The sequence below is a fragment of the Canis lupus genome, chromosome 21 (assembly GCF_011100685.1).
Source record: "Canis lupus familiaris isolate Mischka breed German Shepherd chromosome 21, alternate assembly UU_Cfam_GSD_1.0, whole genome shotgun sequence".
NCBI classification, from domain to species: Eukaryota; Metazoa; Chordata; class Mammalia; order Carnivora; family Canidae; genus Canis; species Canis lupus.
This window is the reverse complement of record NC_049242.1, coordinates 16,901,276-16,915,974: the sequence shown is the minus strand read 5'-3', so window position 1 is coordinate 16,915,974 and position 14,699 is coordinate 16,901,276. Positions and strand designations below refer to the sequence as shown.

The window sequence follows — 14,699 nt, the reverse complement described above, 5'->3', positions numbered from 1 at the left end:
ATGAAAAAGGAAAGATCATAACCAATACTAAGGAAATACAAAGGATTTTAAAAACTTATTATGAGCAGCTAAATGCCAATAAATTAGGCAATCTAGAAGAAATGGACACATTTCTGGAAAATCACAAACTACCAAAACTGGAACAGGAAGAAATAGAAAATCTGGACAGGCCAATAACCAGCGAGGAAATTGAAGCAGTCATCAAAAACCTCCCAAGACACAAAAGTCCAGGGCCAGATGGCTTCCCAGGGGAATTCTATCAAATGTTTAAAGAAGAAGCCATACCTATTCTACTAAAGCTGTTCGGAAAGACAGAAAGAGATGGAATACTTCCACACTTGTTCTATGAGGCCAGCATCACCTTAATTCTAAAACCAGGCAAAGACACCACCAAAAAGGGGAATTATAGACCAATGTCCCTGATGAACACAGATGCAAAAATTCTCAACAAGATACTAACCCATAGGATCCAACAGTACATTAACAAGATTATTCACCATGACCAAGTGGGATTTATCCCCGGGATGCAAGGCTGGTTCAACACTCATAAAGCAATCAATGTGATAGATCCTATCAACAAGAGAAAAGAAAAGAACCATATGATCCTCTCAGTAGATGCATACAAAGCATTTGACAAAATACAGCATCCATTCCTGATCAAAACTCTGAAGAGTGTAGGGATAGAGGGAATTTTCCTCAGCAGCTTAAAGCCATCTATGAAAAGCCCACAGCAAATATCATTCTCAATGGGGAAACTCTGGGAGCCTTTCCCCTAAAATCAGGAACACGACAGGGATGTCCACTCTCACCACTGCTATTCAACATAATACTAGAAGTCCTAACCTCAGCAATCAGGCAACAAAAAGAAATAAAAGGCATTCAAATTGACAAAGAAGAAGTCAAACTCTCCCTCTTCACAGAAGACATGATACTGTACTTAGAAAACCCAAAAGACTCCACCCCAAGATTGCTAGAACTTATATAGCAATTCGGCAGTGTGGCAGGATACAAAATCAATGCCCAGAAATCAGTGGCATTTCTATACACTAACAATGAGACTGAAGAAAGAGATTAAGGAGTCAATCCCATTTACAATTGCACCCAAAAGTATAAGATACCTAGGGATAAACCTAACGAAAGAGGTAAAGGATCTAAAACTAAATACTAAAACTAAAAACTACAGAATACTTTTGAAAGAAATTGAGGAAAACACAAGGAGCTGGAAAAATATTCGAAGCTCATGGACTGGAGGAATTAATATTGTGAAAATGTCAATGCTACCTAGGCAATTTACACATTTAATGCAATCCCTATCAAGATACCATGGACTTTCTTCAGAGAGTTGGAACAAATCATCTTAAGATTTGTGTGGAATCAGAAAAGACCCCAAATAACCATGGGAAATTTGAAAAAGAAAACCAGAGATGAAGGCATCAGAGCCGGATTTCAAGTTGTACTACAAAGCTGTGATCATCAAGATGGTATGGTAGTGGCACACAAACAGACACATAGATCAGTGGAACAGAATAGAGAACCCAGAAATGGCCCCTCAACTCTATGGTCAACTAATATTTGACAAAGCAGGAAAGACTATCCACTGGAAAAAAAGGACATTCTCTTCAATAAATGGTGTGGGGAAAATTGGACAGCCACGTGCAGAAGAATGAAACTAGACCATTCTCTTACACCATACACAAAGATAAACTCAAAATGGATGAAAGATCTCAATGTGAGACAAGAATCCATCAAAATACTAGAAGAGAAAACAGGCAACAACATCCTTTTTGAACTTGGCCACAGCAACTTCTTGCAAGTTACATCCATGAAGGCAAGAGAAACAAAAGCAGAAAAGACTTATTGGGACTTCATCAAGATAAAAAAAACTTCTGCACAGCAAAAGAAACAGTCAACAAACTAAAAGACAACTTATAGAATGGGAGAAGATATTTGCAAATGACACATCAGAGAAAGGGCTAGTACCCAAGATCTATAAAGCACTTATTAAACTCAACAGCAAAGAAACAAACAATCCAATCATGAAATGGGCAAAAGACATGAACAGAAATTTCACAGAGAAAGACATAGACATGGCCAACAAGCACATGAGAAAATGCTCCGCCTCACTTGCCATCAGGGAAATACAAATCAAAACCACAATGAGATACCACCTCACACCAGTGAGAATGGGGAAAATTAACAAGACAGGAAACAAAAACTGTTGGAGACGATATGGAGAAAGGGGAACCGTCTTGCACTGTTGGTGGGAATGTGAACTGGTGCAGCCACTCTGGAAAACTGTGTGGAGGTTCCTCAAAGAATTAAAAATAGATCTGCCCTAGGACCCAGCAATTGCACTGCTGGAGGTTTACCCCAAAGATACAGATGCAGTGAAACGCCGGGACACCTGCACCCCGATGTTCATAGCAGCAATGTCCACAATAGCCAAATTGTGGAAGGAGCCTCTGTGTCCATCAAAAGATGAATGGATAAAGAAGCTGTGTCTATGTATACAAAGGAATATTACTCAGCTATTAGAAATGACAAATACCTACTATTTGCTTCAACGTGGATAGAACTAGATGGTATTATGGTGAGTGAAATAAGTAAATCGGAGAAGGACAAACATTATATGTTCTCATTCATTTGGGGAATATAAAAAATAGTGAAAGGGAATAAAGGGGAATGGAGAGAAAATGAGTGGGAAATATCAGTGAGGGTGACAGAACATGAGAGACTCCTAACTCTGGGAAACAAACAAGGAGTAGTGGAAAGGGAAGTGGGCAGGGGGTTTGGTGACTGGGTGACGGGCATTGAGGGGGCACTTGACGGGGTGAGCACTGGGTGTTATGCTATATGTTGGCAAATTGAACTCCAATAAAACAAACATCTACAAAAAAAAGAAACACTAAAAAAAAAAAAACCTACACGCCAATATCCTGATGAATATAGATGCAAAAATTCTCAATAAAATATCAGCAAACCAGGCACCAGTGTGGCTCTCAGTAGGTTATGCGTCTGCCTTAGGCTCACATCATGTTCTCAGGCTCCTGGGTTCAAGTTCTGTACCTACTGAGCAGGAGCCCATTACTCCTCCTCCTGACCCTCCCCTGCCTCATGTTCTCTCTTTCTCTTGCTCTCTTTCTGTCAAATAAAAAATCTTTTTAAAAATAAAATACTAAGAAACCAAATTCAACAATACATTTAAAAAATCATGCACCATTATTTATTTATTATTTAAATAAAGAATAAGTGGCATTTATTCTTGGGATGCAAAGGCGGTTCAATATTTGCAAATCAATGTGACACATCAATAAGAAAGGATAAGAACCATAGTATCTTTTCAATACATGCAGAAAGTACAAAAAAATGATAAAACCCCTGAACAAAGCAGGGTTAGAGGGAACATACCTCAACATAATAAAGGCCATCTATGAAAAATCCACAGCTAACATCATCTTCAATGGGAAAGAATTGAGAGCTTTTCCTCTAAGGTCAGGAAAACACAAGGATGTCCATTCTCACCACTTTTATTCAACATAGTACTGGAAATCCTAACCACACAAATCAAGCAATAAAAAGAAATAAAAGGCATATAAATAGGTAAGGAAGAAGTAAAACTTTCCAGCGACAAAAACAAATGAATAAAGGGAAAAAAGAGAAAAATGAAGAAAGAGACTCTTAATTATAGAGAACAAAATGATGGTTACCAGAGGAGAGAGTGATGGGGAGGAGAGGTTAAATAGATGAGACAAATTAAGTAGTACATTACTATGATGAGCACAGGGTGATGTATGAAAGGGTTGAATCACTATATTGCATACCTAAAATTAATGTAACGCTCTAACTAATTAGAATTAAAATTAAACTTAAAAAAAGAGAAAACCAGAACTGATGATGGAAGTCAAATAGGTAGTATGCTCTTGTTAACAGGATATGGAACATTCCTTACTCAGACTTGGGGGAGAGAGGTCATGATTTGAAAGCAGAGTCCAAGGTCCTGAAGGACAGAGATCTCAAGGGGAAGGTAGGCATCCTGTCTGGATTTTGAGAGGAGGGATAATATATAGATGCTCCTCCTTTTTGAAAACCAGGGAGTGATGATTAGCAAACGGGCCAGGTGGTGTCTAGGTCAGGAGAGTGTCCTTGGTAGCAATATTGGAGTTAAGAGACAGGCATCACTTCCAAGGGTGGCTAAATTTGAGCCATTATCCCAACTAGGGCAGGCCTATAACAGTAGTTATAGGGATCCACATGAGAGGAAGTTGAAAGTAGAATGTGGGGAGAAACCCAGGGCTGATTCTGGAGGTGAATCAATGGCAGCTTCTGGGGCTTAGCCCTGGTTTCCATAGCCATAGACATGCACATGTGGGGAAGACACTGAGGAATGCTAGGCAGAGAAGCTAAGATAGAAATAATACACATGGGGCAGGAGACAGAAGAGGGACTCATCAGGTGATTTAGGAAAACCAACTTTCCTTGTCACTCTGTCCTTATCCCTTGAAACTCAGGTTATCAAAAATCTGGGCAGGATGATAATTGCATATCCTACCATAAGAATGGCCTAAGGCTTCTAAGAGACTAAAACAGTACTTCATACTAATCAGGACCACTTCAAGAGCAATATAAGCTGGATCTTCAGGGAGAGTTACCCGTGATTTCAGATGGGGACCACTGGGAAAAGCATCAGCCTTTTCCTAATGTGTCATAAGGACAGATGTTTATACATTTTAATTATAACAGCTATTATCAGTTCCAACAAATAAGACTGAATCATAAAACTACAATACTAAGAAATATCATTGTAGTGTTATGTTTTTTTGTTTTGTTTTGCTTGGCTGTTAGTGTTGCTATGATCGCTTTTTAATAGAGTAACTTAAGAGAAGACAATGCCACTTTATTCCAGCCTAGAAGAAAAACATTTTCTTCAAATCTCCGTATATATACAAGACACTGTTTTTGTTTGTTTGTCTATTTAGATTTATTTTGTGAATCTGTAAATTTTCTACTTGATTAACTGTGCTTTGATTCTCTTGCAGCCAGGCAGAATAGGGGTTGTGATGCCACACAGCATGCCAAAATCAGAAAAGAAACAAACAATGAACAAGCAAACAAACTCTGCTCAGAATCTGAAAGGAGACATTATTAGTCACTAAAGATTGCCTGCTATATTTGTGCTCATTTGTATGGGCGAAGAGCCTCTGCATGTCCAGATAGAGATCCCAAACTATTGTCTCCAAATCAAGTACTGGCTTGGCTTCACTACCAGAATGCAAATTATGTTATTTGCTGCCATTGTGTGTCAATTAAAGATAAAATGTGAATTCCTATTGCAATATGCTCCTACTGGCATAACATCTGGGCTTACCTAAAATTCATGGATCAGCTTCCAAAGATGTTGCCTGCTTACATGCTGGAGGTAGGAAGCCTTGGCCTCTCAGCAAAGCTGTGGAACATCTCTGGCAGCAGTAGAATCATGGGTATGAATGTGTATTCCAAATGTATTTTCTAAAAGGGAACTTTCTCTCTGTTCTTCCCATTTAATCTATGCTAATATTACTATTACCTGCTCAATCACCAAGATCTATAGTTTAGCACAGTGTGCTTCTTCTCTCAGTACCTCTCATCTCACTTTACAATCTGAGAGCAAATCCTATGCTTTGCTGTGTCTATTACCCACACTTATGTCATCATTCCCCCAGTTCCATCAGCCCAAAATGTTGCAATAACTTCCCAACGCTTTCCCCTGCTTTCTCCTCCCTGTCATCATTTTCCCATAATATATCTATGTTTGCCTTCAAGATCACCTTTTGATCATGGCAATCTCCTTCTCCCAAACTTTCTATGGCTTCCCAAGTTAAAGAAGTGGCGTCATGAGTAGATTGTCTCTGATGTCTGTGACTCCATGTCTGTCCTTACTGTCTACTCTGCTTGCAATGCTCTTTTCACTCACCAACTCATTCTTTCTACTAGTTTGCTCTCATTTTTCAAAACACACTTCAATTATCTCATCCTCTGTGGCACATCACCTTAAACATTCAAACAGAATCATGCCACCTGTGTGTCATATACTTTATTTATGCTGCTACCTCCATTATTTCACTTATCTCCTATTTTTATACTGTTTACCTATTTGGTAATTATTATCAAATGAGCTTTCTAAAATAGTGTTATTCAATTTTAATCTCTAACCTAAACATTGAGTACTTAAACAGGTATTTTTGTGATGAATGAATGGTGAATTAATCATTAGGTGTATATTTAAGTAAATATTTGGGACATAAAAAGGAACACTATAGCCTCTAAAATACTTAGCTGGATATAATAATTCTTACAACTTCTATTTGATATTACACTGATGTGGGTATTATCTAGGCATACCTGGGGGACAAGGTAAGCCTAATGTCCTCTTACCCTGCCACTTTCCCTGGAAGTCCTCCTATTCAATATTAGGTATAGCAAATTCTACTGAATTGCCTACATTATTCATAGAGCTGCATCTGTGTGATAAAGCAAATAATGTGTACTTGAAATAATTCTTAAGCCCTCACAGTTTATGCAAGCAAATAGTGTTATTGTCAGTGTATCTTTAATGAAAAAAGTAAAATATAGAGATGTATAAAATTCTATCCTGTTTTAATGAGGAAATTGTGTGATGTTGTGATTCACCCTCTGACTTCACCCAGTTATTTCACTTGGATAAATAGGGTAACTGCTATACAAACAATCTTCTGACCATTCGTAATACTGTAGTGGAAGATTGATCTAATAAATCAGCACTCATCAGACACCTATTATGGAGACAATGTCTATTATCCGAAGAAAAAAAAATAGAAAGTTTTGACTTTAACACTTGGGATTGCAGTCTATTGGTATAGATTAACTTCTAATTCAATACCTACAATATCAGAGAATGAGAATTCTAACAGAGAGATGAACAATTTATTCAAAGACTACAAGGATGATCAGATCAAGTCAATCTGATAGTTCTGGAATGAAGGCTTAGGATATAGGGTTTAAGGGGGAAAAAAAGAAGTTTGTCAAGCAAACAGAAGTAATTGACATTTCAGGAACAAACTGTTTAAATTCAAAGTTATATGAATAAGCTCTAGTTGAGTTCCTAGCTAAGAGTCAGTATCAACCACCAGACACATATTTGAATCATCTTGGACATGTATTCCAGTTCGGCTGATAGTTATACAACTAGTAAGTATCAAACTAGAATTTAAACGCAAGTCTTATGACTCTATGTCCAGTCCTCTATCTTCCACACCACTGCTCCTACCAAATGGAACTAGATGATGTCTAGCATAGTTTAAGACCAGTATAGCAAGTAGTTAAGATTTGGGTGACATGACAAAGTCACACAAACTTGGAAAGGAATCCCAGCAGGGCCACCTACTTATATGAACTTATATGAACTACTTATATAAACTTTTTACTATTTTAGACCTCAGTTTCTCCATTTATAAAATAGAGTTAATAATAAGCTCTATCTACCTCATAATGTTATTATGAAGGATAAATGAGTTAAGGAATATAAATAATATCCCTGACACATAATAAACACAATAAAATTATAGCTATTATGAAAGTACTACTATCTTATGATTTTTAACCTTTGAAACTCTGTCAACTTTGTCTTTAGTTCATTTTCTACCACTATGGTCTCAAAGAACATAGAGGGCCTTCACTTCTAAACAGACCTGAATATTTACTTTGTTTCTTTAATACACAATCAGCACATATCTCACAGCCAAATGTACAAACTTGCCTCAAGCAAAATCTCTCAATGTTACACAAACTGCAAGAGGCTGAGAATTCATCCAGACAACTCAAAACCAATGTTCATTATAGTTTTAATTAAATTCCATTGGGGTGTTTTATCTACCCACTTATCTGTCTTTGAAGTCTCCTGAAAGGTCAGAAACTTATCTAGCCATAAAAACTAAATAGATTTTGATGACTCTGTATCAGAAAACATTAATGCCATTTTCTTATCTCTGTGAAATAGTCTTTTCTCTACACACATTTCTAATGACTACAGGAAGCAACCTTGGTTTTATTGTCCTCAATTTACTTTTGAATAATTTCTTTTTTTTTCCCATCAGCTTTTCTGTCAAATATTTAAGTTTGTCCTCCAGGCAGTTACATGAAAAAGCAGTAGGGCAAATCTTTTCCTTTCTTCATTCTGTTGGATACTACATGAAAAATTATTTGTTTTACTTGTAATGCCCCTTCTACTTGTAATATTTAATATCACCATCTGGGAATTTCTGAGAACTAGGTAAAAGCTAGCACTGCATGCTTAAACACACAACATATCTCATATGCCTGAGGAAAACCCACAAAATAATGATCTTGTCATCCATGGCTTTCTTTGGTCAAAACTAGCTGCAAAGCATCATTGTCCACTGCTGGAACCATAATATAAGATCCACCTCATATTTGCCTAAACCAATACTCCCCTCTAGAAGGCCTTGCCTCCCCTTTTCATATATCCAGCTCCTGCCCTTTCTCCAAGGCTCAGCTAAAGACCTACCTTTGCTAAAATCTTTCTCTTCCTCTTTTGAGCTACAACAAGGCTCAGCTAAAGCCCTACTTTGCTAAAATCTTTCTCTTCCTCTTTTGAGCTACAACAGCACTGCTTATTTGCAGCATTCACTGCCACATGCTGCCTTTATTTTGCTAAATATCAAACTGTCCTTTAAGCAGTTTCCACAATACTATATATATACAGGGAGATTGCTACTAAGAATTATTAGAATTTGTCTAATTAAGAAGCACTATGTCATGGTGGAAAGAATATGGACTTTGGCAATACCTAGAACTTAAGCTCAAAGATACCATTAAAAATGCGTGAATTTGAGAAACTTAATTAACCTCCTGCTGCACCTCTGACCATTCATCTGAAAAAAATGCTATGAATAATGAGGTTAGGAGAATATTAATGAGATAAAGTGTACAATAATATGGAACTAAGTAATTGCTCAGTAAGATCACTCTTCCTTTTGTCTTAATATTTTGTGAAGAAGAAAGAGCGGAAATCAAGTGCATATTCTTAACTCAACAGGGTTATTTTCTGTGCAGTGACCAATGACTGCCACATATGCCACTATTAATGGTGATTTTCAGGGTCTTGACATGGGACATCACAAAGTAGGTTGCTCATTTTCACATAGAACAGTTGTAAGCTATTCTTTTAAAGAAACACTCAGACGTTCTCAATCTTTCTCTTATGCCACATTAAGAAAGCAATAAACATGAAATCATGAATTACAGACCAAGAACTAAAAGAAAAAGCTCAGAGATTAAAAAAAAATTCAAATTGCCAATAAATAGAAAAGTAGGCCCAATCTCACTGGTATCTTAAATATGTAAATTAAAATTTCATTTGAACAAGTTTGTCCCTCACATTTTGGCCAATTCTTAAATAAAACTGTTGGCAAGAAAGAGGAAAGCTAGGCACTATATTATAAGATTGAAGAATGAGTATTCATATCACCATCCTGAAATGTGAGCAGTCTCTATTAAAATAAATTATATGCATACCCCATGAACATGTACTGTTATATAAGTACAAGTGACAAAATATTCTATAAAAATATTTTCACAGATGTTTAAAGAAATATATTTAAGACCACACATTGCAACATTGTAATATCCAAAAATCAGAAACAATGCAAATGTCCATCAGAAGGGGAATAGTTTTAAAAAAAATGATAGTATGTTCAAACAGTAAAACACATCCAGCCATGAAAAGAATGGGGCGTATACTGACATGAACTCTACCATACATACATTGTTAACTGACAAAAGCAAATTGATGAAACCTTTTAATATAATATCATTTTACTAATCCAAGTATCTATTATCTATTTATATATACAGAGTAAAAATCTGCACGCTTTTATACTAAAATATTGACAATTTTCACCTATAGGAAGTGGGATTAGAGAAGATGAAACTTTAACTTCTAATTTTTACAATTCGATTTTTAAAATATTTTTCGTGAATATGGATTTTTCCAGTTTAAAATATTTTAAATAATTAAGTCCAACTGTCATTTATTGAGCACCTGCAATTCATCTTATATAAAGGTTAATAAAAATATTAACCCCATTAAACGAGAACTTCAACATTAAGTAAAAGAGATAAGGGGTTAGAAATGAAGTAAATAAGTATATCTGAGTATATAATACACTTTAAGTAAAAGAAGTAAATAAGTATATCTGAGTATATAATACACTTTAAATAAAAGAAGTAAGTAAGTATATCTGAGTATATAATACACTTGATGTAGTATGTTACATGCTTTAATTTAAAAAATTATTTGAAATAAGTATTGTTGTACTTATTCCATAGATAAAAATGTTGGTTGATTTGCCTATGTTTATCCAAGTAATGAGAGGTAAATGTGGTATCTAAGTTTGAGTCTATCTAGTTTCAGAGGCTATTTACTTTCTACATACTACCATGGACTTAGAAGACAATAATATAATAACATCTGAGATTTTCATATCAATATTCCTAGATTTAATATCATTCCTAAGATATAGCTATTTCATATTTTATCTGCATGTCTTGCTGTTAACCTCAATATCTCCAGCATTAATTTCTACTGATCCTTTAAACTATACTTTCTACTATGTGTATCACAGATCACAATTCTATTATCTGCCCAGCCACCCCAACTCAAAACATATTTGACATCTCCATTTCCCTCACCACCCTCCTCCCAAACCAGTCAGCCCTCAATTCAATTCTCACACTTACTGCTAAAAGGACTTGCAAAAAAATAAAAAAATAAAAGGACTTGCAGAACGCTGACAATCTTGCACCTGCTGTAATTCAGCCATCATCACATGGAGTCCTGACTGCCGTGACAGCCCCCTAACTGCCTCTTGTCCCCCCTCCAATTCATCCTCCACATAGCGGTCAGTGGTATATTTCTAAAATGATAATCTGTCTACATCACTCTTGATGTTGCAATTACTTTCTCTATACGGTCTTCAGAATAAAATCAAAATTATGCAGAATGGCATTCAACCTTATTTACAAAACTCTTTCATAGTGTCTTTCTCCCCCACATATATACGCACACTCCCACATAGAACAACCAACCCTTTCCTGAATATGCCTTGAAGTTTCACATCTTTGTGCCTTTGCAAATGCTGTGTCCTCTACCTAAACAAGCCTCTGCTGCTTTATGAAAGCCACATAATTATCCTTCAGGATTCATTTCATATGTCCTTTCTACTTGAAAACTTCATACAACTCCTCTCTTCTGGACAGCAAAAAATATCATCAGCTATTTAATTTACCCAATACATATTTTTCAAAGTTCTGGTCATATTTCTCACCACTCTGCATTATAGAGTCATTGATATCCATCCCCCTTACTAGAATGTTATGTACCTTATTCCATGTTCTAATCCTCCAGTACCCCCAAACTGCAGTGGTTGGCACATAATAGATACCCAATAAACATGTTGAACTTAATTAAGATGAGAAAGATGTTCATTTATCTATACACTCAATCAACATACTTTTGAGCACATACTATGTTCTATGCATCCTACCAAGTGTTGGAGACCCAGCATTAAACAAGAGACAAAAGATAGAAACATGGATAGATAAAGTACTCTGGGAGTTCACGGAAATAAAAAAATATAACCTATTAACTTGATTTAGTTAAGTAACAATTCAGCACTGAGTTGGTTTCCTATTGTTATCATAAAAAATTACCACGAACATAGTTACATAAAGCAGCACACATTCATTATCTTATAGTTCTGGCAGTAAGAAGTAAAAAATGGGTCTCACTGGGCTAAAATCAAGGTGTTAGGTGTTGTGCCCAAGATTGCAAATCCGAGAAACCACCAAGGAGCCTACACCGATGCAAACACACAAGGGTTTATTTACAAGCTCGAGCTTGGGTCCAAGTATACCCCAAACGGCGGAGCAGGGACTTGGACCCCGAGACTAAGAGGCGTACCAGCTTTATAGGGGCCAGTGGCCAATGGGATTGTAACATACACAGAAAGTTGCAGTCAAGTCGTTCCACATGCAGGTGGCCGATTGAATCACATTTTACCCTATAGTATCCATTTGAGCTGGCCTATTACTTTGGTCAGAATTGGCGGGCAGTTTTGGCGGGCACAAGGCGGGGTTACATTATTATGAGCCGATTTCCGATAAGGGTATGCCCAGCAGCTTGACTAGGGTGGGGTAGCGCCTTAAGCAATAAGCAGGTCATGTGGGGGTCATACAGGAGGTGGCGGGTGCAGCACAAAATGGAGTTAGTCCTGCTCTGCTTGTCCAGGGGTAGGGGATTTTTGTTAAATTTCCTGGGTCCCACATTAGGAAGGCTGAATTTCTTCTCAAGATCCAAGGAGAGAATCTATTACTTGCCTTTTTGGAAGTATCTTCATTGCTTGCATTGCATTAATTGCTCCTTCATCCATCAAGCAATATAACATCTTTAAATAAATGTCTCTGTGAATCCACTTCTTCTTCCGGTTCCTTCTTTCACTTTAAAAGATGTTTGCAATTACATTGGTCACACCTGAACATTTCAAGCTAATCACTTTACCTTAAGGTCAACTGATTAGCAACCTTCAACTCCCTAGCCATGTAATGTAATATATTCTAGGTGTCAAAGATCAGGACATTGCCAGATCAAGATATAAAAAAATTTCGTAAAAAATTTTACTCAGTATTTTTTCAGATATACACAGAGCCAGATATTAGGTGGAATGAGAAACATAGACTCCTGCAATATAGACAGATGGGCAAGTATGCAACATAACTGTAACTGCGATAAAATCTGTACTCCTTAACCTATTGCAGCTTTCTTTCCTATGATCTGCTGCACTCAATCAAAAAATAATTTTAAGTAACACTGAATTTGCAATTTACAAATCTTTCATCAATTACATTATTTTATTCTCAAAATTACCCTGAAAAAGAAAGCAAAGTAAGGAATTTTATATGAATTTTACTTTAACCATTGAACTTAAAGTCATCAGACACAGATAATGCCCTTCAAAATCAAGATCTTACATTTTCTGCATGATGACGTGTTTCCTAAGTAAGCACTCTCATCTGCTTTTTCTCTGTCCATACATTCTCAAAAGTCTGAGTGTAAGTTCTACTTTTGGGAAGATAAAATAGGCCTTTGTATAAATCTCAAGCTTTATCCAAAAATTAACTCGAAATGGGTCATGAACACAAATAGAAAATGTAAAAATGAAGGACTTTTAGAAAAAAATAATAAGAGAATATCTTCAGAATCTAGTGCTAAGTACTAGGCAAAGAATTCTTATACTTGACACTAAAAGCACAATCTATAAAAGGAAATGATAACTGTACATCATAAAAGTTAAAAACTTCTGCTCTGTGAAAGATTGTTAAAAGCTTAAAAAACAAGCTTAGACTATGAGATAATACTTGAAAATCACATATTTAAAAAGGAGTAGGGTCTAGAATATACAAATAACACTCAAAACTTATCAAAAAAAGATTAGAGAATGGGCAAAAGATATCTATAGACATTTCAATAGAGAGGACATATGTAGTAAAGAAGCATATGAAAAATATGCAACATGATTAGCAATTAGGGAAATGCAAATTAAAGCCACAATGAGATGTTACTATGTAAATGTCAGAATAGCTAGAATAAAAAATGTCAACAACCAACACTGGTGAGGATGCAGAGAAACTAGACCAATAAGACATTGCTTTTGAGAATATGAAATGGTACAGCCACTCTTGAAAACAGTTTAACATTTTCTTAAAAATCTAAATATGTAACTACCAGGTAACTCAGAAATTATACTCTTGCATATTCATTCCATAGAAATTAAGAATTATCTCCAGTAGCTACACTTGTGGTGAGCACAGTATAAGGTATAGAATTGTCAAATCACTATGCTGTACAAGTGAAACTAATGTAACATTATTCATCAACTACACATCAATACAAAAAAAAATTACCTTCACACAACAACTTGTACATAAATGTTTTTAGCATATTTATCCATAATTGCTCAAAACTGGAAACAATTCAGATATCCTTCATTCAAATGAGTGTTAAACAGTTGTATATTCACACCATGGAATACTATTCAGCAATAAAATAAAATAAACTACTGACACCCACAACCCGGAAGAATCAAGCTGAGTGAAAAATCCAATCCCAAAAGGTTATATATTGTATTACATATTATTCTATAATTATTGAAAAGACAAAATTTCAGAAATGATGAACAATTGTTACCAGTATGTGAAAGTGTGAAGGACTGGAGAGAAATAAGTGTAGCCATAAAACAACAGAATGAGAAATCCTTATGGTGGTAAAAATATTCCGTTTCTTTATTGCATCATTAACAATACATTGGTTGTGATGTTATAATATAGTTCTGCAAGCTGTTACCATTGGAAGAAATTGGGTAAAGAGTATATAAAAACTGCATTATTTTGTGCAACTGCATATGAATCTGTAATTATCTCAAAATAAAAATATTAGTTTAAAAAAGCCCAAATAATATGGTAGTTCTATTTTTACTATTTTGAGGAATCTGTCATTGTTTTCCACCATGACTGGACCATTTTGCTTTCCTAACAGTATTTAAGAATCCCAATTTCCCCAAATCCTCACCAACAGTAGTTGTACTTTGTTGTACATTCGGGGTTTTATA

General features: G+C 35.8%; 1 long non-coding RNA gene across 1 annotated transcript in view; it reads right to left on the bottom strand.

The window, feature by feature from the left end:
• The window catches only part of LOC119864877, a 35,331-nt gene extending 20,964 nt beyond the window's left edge, over positions 1-14,367 (bottom strand). Inside the window, exon 1 of the long non-coding RNA XR_005375357.1 lies at positions 14,279-14,367. This is a non-coding gene — a long non-coding RNA (uncharacterized LOC119864877). The remainder of the gene's footprint in view (positions 1-14,278) is intronic.
• Positions 14,368-14,699: the final 332 nt, after the last annotated feature.